Source organism: Agelaius phoeniceus, chromosome 34 (assembly GCF_051311805.1).
Source record: "Agelaius phoeniceus isolate bAgePho1 chromosome 34, bAgePho1.hap1, whole genome shotgun sequence".
Taxonomy (NCBI): domain Eukaryota; kingdom Metazoa; phylum Chordata; class Aves; order Passeriformes; family Icteridae; genus Agelaius; species Agelaius phoeniceus.
The window spans coordinates 159648-166078 of NC_135298.1; the positions used below are offsets into that span (position 1 = coordinate 159648).

A 6431-nucleotide genomic window follows, 5' to 3' on the forward strand; every position below is an offset into this window, starting at 1 on the left:
GACCGGCAGGGAGAGCGCTCCCAGTTCCTGCCCGCTGCTCTCACCATCGTTCCCAGTGCTCCCAGTATCGCTCCCAGTGCCGGGCGTGGCGGGGCCGCTTTGGAACCCCCCAGGGCAGAGCGCGGCTGCTTTTGGGTGCCGGCACTGCCCGGGCCGGGCTGGGAGCGGAGGAGGAGCGGGAGGGAGAGGAGGGCCAGAGGAGGAGGAAAAGGAAAGGGAAAGAGAGAGAGAGGAGCGGGAAGAAGAGGAAGAGGAGGGCCAGAGGAGGAGGAAGAGGAGCAGCGGGAGGAGGAGCCGCAGCACCAACCCCACGCGGTTCCCCCGCTCGGGCCGCGGCTGCCCCGGTTCCGCCCCCTCCGGAAGCCGCAGGTGAGCGGGGAGGGGGAGTCGCCCCAAATCCATGGCGGAGAGGGGCGATCCCGGTGCAGAGGGACCCCCGGCAGCCTGGAGGGGTGGGGGAGGCTGGGGATGAGCGGCGTCCGGGGCCCCCGAGGCTGAAAGGGGCGCTGGCTTCTCCAGCTGCACTTGGGCACCGGGACCATCAAACCCGACACGCTCAGCCCTTGTTTTGCCCTCCAAACCAGGATTTCCCATTCCCAAACCTTGGCCAGGTGGAGGAGGAGGCTGCGAGGAGGAAGAAGATGCCCCAGGACACCCAGGCAGGTGAGGAGGAAGTCAGTGCCCCTTTCCCCCTCTCTCCTGCTCCATCTCCCAGCCCAGCACGGCCCCCGGCTGCACGACAGCCCCACTGCTGATGCTGTCCAGCCAGGGATGCACTGGGGGGATCTCCTTCCCCTTCCCTGTGGCACGGAGGCAAATCCCATCCTCTCCTTGTCCTTCCTCCCCCAGGGAAGGAGCTGAGCATGGAGAGCAGGGAGGACAAATCCCCACAGCAGAACCTGGTGGCTGAGGCCGTTTGGAGTGGCTCCAGGGCACAGGAATCCAACGGGGAGGAAAAGTCCCGGAGATCCCACACAAGGAGGGGCTGCAAACGCAGATCACGGGGATCCGAGGAGGAAAGACCGACCTTGGGTCGGGAAGGTGACCACAGGTCAGAGTTGGGGGTCCCTGAGCAGCTTCAGGATGGGGAGAAGCCCCACAAGTGCTCGGAATGTGGGAAGAGCTTCATGTGGAGATCGTCCCTGATCAACCATTGGAGAATCCACACAGAGGAATGGCCCTATGAGTGTGGGCAGTGTGGGAAGAGCTTCAGGTGGAGCTCCCACCTGAACTCCCACATGGGAATCCACACCAGGGAGAGGCCCTATGAGTGTGGGCAGTGTGGGAAGAGCTTCAGCCACAACTCCAACCTGATCCGCCACCAGTGCGTCCACACCGGGAGAGGCCCTACGGATGTCCTGGGTGTGGGAAGAGCTTCAGAGCCAGATCCAGCCTGATTTTCCACCAGAGGAGCCACACAGGGAACGGCCCTACGAGTGTGATGAATGCAGCAAGAGGTTTCAGATCAGCTCCAATCTCCTCCATCACCAGCGCACTCACACAGAGGAGAGGCCCTTCCGCTGCCCCGACTGCGGGAAGGGCTTCAGGGACAAGTGCAGCCTCCTCAGGCACCAGCTCATCCACTCCAGGGAGAGGCCCTACGAGTGTCCCAGGTGTGGGAAGAGCTTCAAGACCAGCTATGAAGTGACTGCCCACCAGAGGAGTCACACGGGGGAACGGCCCTACGAGTGTGGGGAGTGTGGGAAGAGCTTCAGGACGAGTGCCCACCTGAGTGCCCACCAGCGCATCCACAGCGGGGAGAGGCCCTATGAGTGTGCCTGGTGTGGGAAGAGCTTCTCCCAGAGGTCAGCCTTGACCCAACACCAATGCATCCAGCTGTTGTGTTGTCTGTATAAGTTGGACTGTTCTGTTCCCCCTATCATGCAATGGTTCTGCCCTGGTTCTCCCTTTCCTCCTTTATGCTGCCAGTTATCCCAACTCCTCCCCAGTTGCCTTGGAGATTAATGTACCCTTTCTCAAATCCCTCCCCAGTGCCCTGTCCGTCACTCGGCGCTCCCACCCTTCTCTCTAGAACTCTCTAGAAACTTTCAGCTAGAGCATCGAGTGATTGGCTCAGGGGCCGGGGCCCCACCCTCAAGTTATCCCCATTGGGGTTTTCCCTAAGTCAATCTTTTGTATCCCACTCCCCTCTGAAACCCTATTCGTCCAAGGACTGACTCCTCCCCTGTGTCCCTCCCTCCTTATAAGCTCTTGCAACTTCCCCCTCGCTCTCTTTGGTTGTTGGTTTCCCCTGGGACCCAATAAACCTGGATTCACCACAGCTGGAGAGCGCTCTCTCATTTCTGCTGACTGTAGCCATAAGCCAAGCCACGTCCTGCCACAAGGTAACACTGCTGTCACGGCACAGAGCGTTTGCCTTAGGTGCTGTCCCGAACCACGGAGATCGGGATAGTGCCCCCCTACTGCTAGCGGTGCTGGACAGCCGGCCGGGACGTCCGAGAAGGACAATCAATCAATCTTTCTCCAGCTGGACCGCTTCATCCAGCACTGAGGGAAGCTGTGGGAGTGCTCCCAGGGCGGGAAGAGCTTTGTGTGCTGCTCCAGCTCCACAGCTCCATCCCTCATTGGAGGATCAGCACTGGATGATCCCCAGTGACCCCGTTGGGCAGAGCCCTGGTGATCCGTGGTGCTGCTGATTTGTGTTAGGAAGACACCTGGCTGGCTCCTGGCTCCCCGTGAGCACCTGGACACATCCACAGACCAACATCAGAAATCCATTGTGGAGAGCTGTCGCCCTGACTTTTGAAGATTTTTCTAAGCCTTCTGATGTTTACATTCTTGTAGCAAACTTTCTCACATACTTCCTGTAAATAACTTATTGTTTTGCATTCTTTTATGGAGGAGAAGAAATCTGATGGACTGTTGGTTTGTCCAGTGTCATTGGAGAGGTGGCACTGTCACCCTCCAATCCACTGTCACTTTTGGAAAACTATAAATGTTGGAGTCAGGAAATAAACTTCCCTTTTTTCCCCTTGAGAACAGTGGTGTGTGCGCTCGTGTTGTTTCATGTCCTTTAGCGACATGGAGCAGATTTGTCGACTTCTGACCCCAGAAAAATCTCACTTCTTGCATCTTCCTGGTGGCATCAAGTAACACTGGGTGGCCTTGGAGGTCTTCTCCAATACAAATCCATCATTTTAATTCTCTCTGCCCCACAGGCATCTTCTACAACCAAATAGGGTCAGACTGGGGCAAAACCCTATGATTTTGGAGACAGTGGGGTGGAAACCCCTCCAAAAAAGGTTCTTCTCACCCACCCAAGCACGTGGATGCTCTTCTGGCAGGGACACATAAATCCTTTTGGTTTTTCCTTCAAACACAAAGGTTTCTGTTCATACCTTTGAAAGCCCTGAAATTGGGGTAAAAATCAAGACATTGAACTAAGGCTTGGATGGGCACACGTGGGGACACAGCCCTGGGTGGGGACCTGAGTTGGAAGTGGCCATGGACAGGGACATGGGGGGACACAGCCATGGATGGTGACATGGGAGGACATGATCATGGATGGGGACATGAACTGGGACAGCATCAAGGCCACCACCTGTGCCACCACAGTGCCACCAGCACCTTCATCTCAGCCATGGCGCTGCCTGATGCAGTTCCTGCCACCGCGTCCCCCCTGCCACCATTGTGGTGTCCCAGCCGAATGTCACCACCCACCAGGGCAGGATGGGAACTTGTTCAGCTGGTGACAAGTGGCCCAGGAGAGAGTGACAGCCACCAGGGTGTCCCAGGGCCACCGCGCTCAGGGGACCCCAACCGCCCCTGGGGACAGGGCAAGGGTCAGTGTCACCCACAGGGGCCATGTGGGCCCATGCTGGGTGTCACTGGAGGCGTCCTGGTGGCAGCGTCCCCACAGGTGTGGTGACATTGTCCCCTGGTGTGTGTCCTGGTGGCATCATGTCCCTTACATGTTGATGACCCAAGTTACATCATCCTTGTTCTCCTCCCCAGTTCTAGAATGTTCCCCACTCCTGCCTTCCTATTGGTTCCTGTTGCCTGCAGCTCCTCCCCTGAATCCCAGTTGGTTGCTGCCCTTTTGTCCCGCCTTTGCACCACCCTTGTTCCCTCTGCCCATTGGCCCTCAGGCCCAAAGTGCGCTGGTGTTTGCAGGGGTCCCAGGACAAGGGAAGAGACGAGAATCTTGACTCCATGTTTCAGAAGGCAGATTTATTATTGATGATATATGTTATCTTAAAAGAAAATGATATATTAAAACTATACTAAAAGAATTGAAGAGAGGATTTCATCAGAAGGCAAGCAGGGAATAGAAAAGAATGATAACAAAAGCTCATGACTCTCAGAGAGTCCGAGCCAGCTGACTGTGATTTGCCATTAATTAGAAACAACCAACATGGACCAATCAAAGATGCACCTGTTGCATTCCACAGCAGCAGGTAATTCTTGTTTTTCTTTTCCTGTGAGGCTTCTTAGCTTCTCAGTTTCAGAAAATATCATGGCGACACCAAAGCTCCACCTCCCTTGTCCCATATAAAAGCCTGGACCCTGCTTTGTTCTTGGTTCTTGGTGCCTGGACCCCTCGGGTGTGTTGGCCCATAAAGCACCCCTGGAACTCCAAGCAGGGATCCCCTCCCGCCTGTTTTCCCCCCGAGCTGCAATCGCCATCGGCCTGGTGCTCGCTGAGCCATCCCTTTCCTAGAGGAGACGCCCTGGGGAAGGCAGTGCCTGGTGCTGGGGATGGGCACTGGGGACTGCTTTGGGCTGGGGAGACTGAACTTCCTTCCAGGGGCTTCTCTGGGGCAGGGCTTGGATTTGGCCTGGAAACAGAGGGAAGGTTCCAGGAGGGTTTTGTTCCTGCCCAGAGCCAAGGCCTTTCCTGTTCCTCATCCTGCCCTGGCAGCGAGGGCTTGGGGAGCACCAGAAAGGGGCAGAGACGCAGCTGGGACAGTGACCTGACTTGACCCCAGGGCATTCCCAGACCATGTGGAAGAAGAATCAGTCTGGAAAGAGGGGGAAGAAGCAGAAAGGGGGGGATGCTGGCAGTGATGGCATTTGTGTCCCCAGGTCACCATTGCCTGGGCTGGAGCCCTGCTCATCTGGGCACGGATGAACACCCACCTGCCCGTCGGAAGCAGGGAATGAATTCCTGGTTTTGCTTCCTTGCACAGCTTTTCCTTCCCCCATGGACCTGTCTGAGTCTGAGCCCAGGAGTTGGGGCTCTTTGTCTCTTTCACTGCCTGGATTCTCCCCCATGGGGTGCTCCAAGGAACTGGGCCTGAGGCCAGAGAAGGAGACAGGAGAGATGGAGCTGTGCACTGTGGCCATGGCAACAAGCAGGGCACCCTCAGCCCATAAATAAAATCAGGCACAGAAACGGGCAGATGGGATTTTACACCCTTCCCTGCTGCTTGCATTTCCTGCAAGCTTTCTGCAGTGTTGCTGGCAATATTTTTGTACTTTTTCAGGTGATTTACACAGCACCTCACAGGACACACTCACAGGATCAGGAGAATTCTGTGATATCCCATGGATTCATGTCCCTAGGAAATACCAAGGCTCTAGTTGATTAGTTACTGTTTGAGTCCAGAAGTGGGCAGTACAAACTTCCATTTTTCACTTTCAAGTGCTCATGGGGAAAGCACAGCAGATTCTTCCAGATCTCTGCACAATATTTGTTAGCTACATACAATAACAAATCTCATTTACATCGCTGCTCAACAGCTCAACATAAGGAGCCCAAACTACTGGCCTATCCCTAAGACTACACAAAAAGAAGAAAACAAATCTATTTTGCTTCCCACTTCACCTGCATTTGGGATTTTTGATTTTGCATTATATTTTAACATGTACTTGTAGTTTTCTTGTTATGTCTAGGCTCTGAAGTAGGGTTTGTCGCTGTTGTGAAACCAAGATTAATCAAGGATTAATACAGAAATAGATGTTCTAATCTATCCTTGGACTTCTGCTGGTCCCTAGGAAAGCTGGTGGGTGATTTCTGTCTGTGTTCAAATATTTAAAGCAATAACAAATAGTCCCATACTTGATATTTCAGATAAACAATTTAATGGCATCTTAACATTGTTTTCACGATCTTATACCGTGCATCTTTTACTCCTTGTGAAGCTGAAATCTTTTTAAATACAAGCAATTCTACTGCAATTTTAGAAGTTTCAAAACCATTTTAACATACTGAAAACAAAACAGTCTAAAAAGACAGGTCTAACAGCCATTAAAATGCAGGAAAAAGCAAGAGGACTTCAGGTAAAAGAACATACATTGAACAGCAACATTTCTTCCACTATGTATTTATGTGTTAAAAAAAATGGAGTAAATTTAAAAGAACAGAAGTTCTTTAAAACCAGACTTTCTAATGCCAGAAACAGCTTTGAAACAACTTTCTATGCAGTTCTATTTATTTCAGAATTTAAAATTGGCCAATTTTTGTCCCA

General features: G+C 53.4%; 1 long non-coding RNA gene across 1 annotated transcript; it reads left to right on the top strand.

Annotated features, from left to right (window-relative positions):
- The first annotated feature begins 206 nt into the window (after positions 1-206).
- Positions 207-1027, top strand: LOC143696364 (uncharacterized). The gene is made up of 3 exons (XR_013185808.1): positions 207-369; positions 585-663; positions 850-1027. It is a non-coding gene; the product is annotated as an uncharacterized LOC143696364 (long non-coding RNA).
- The last annotated feature ends 5404 nt before the right edge of the window (positions 1028-6431 follow it).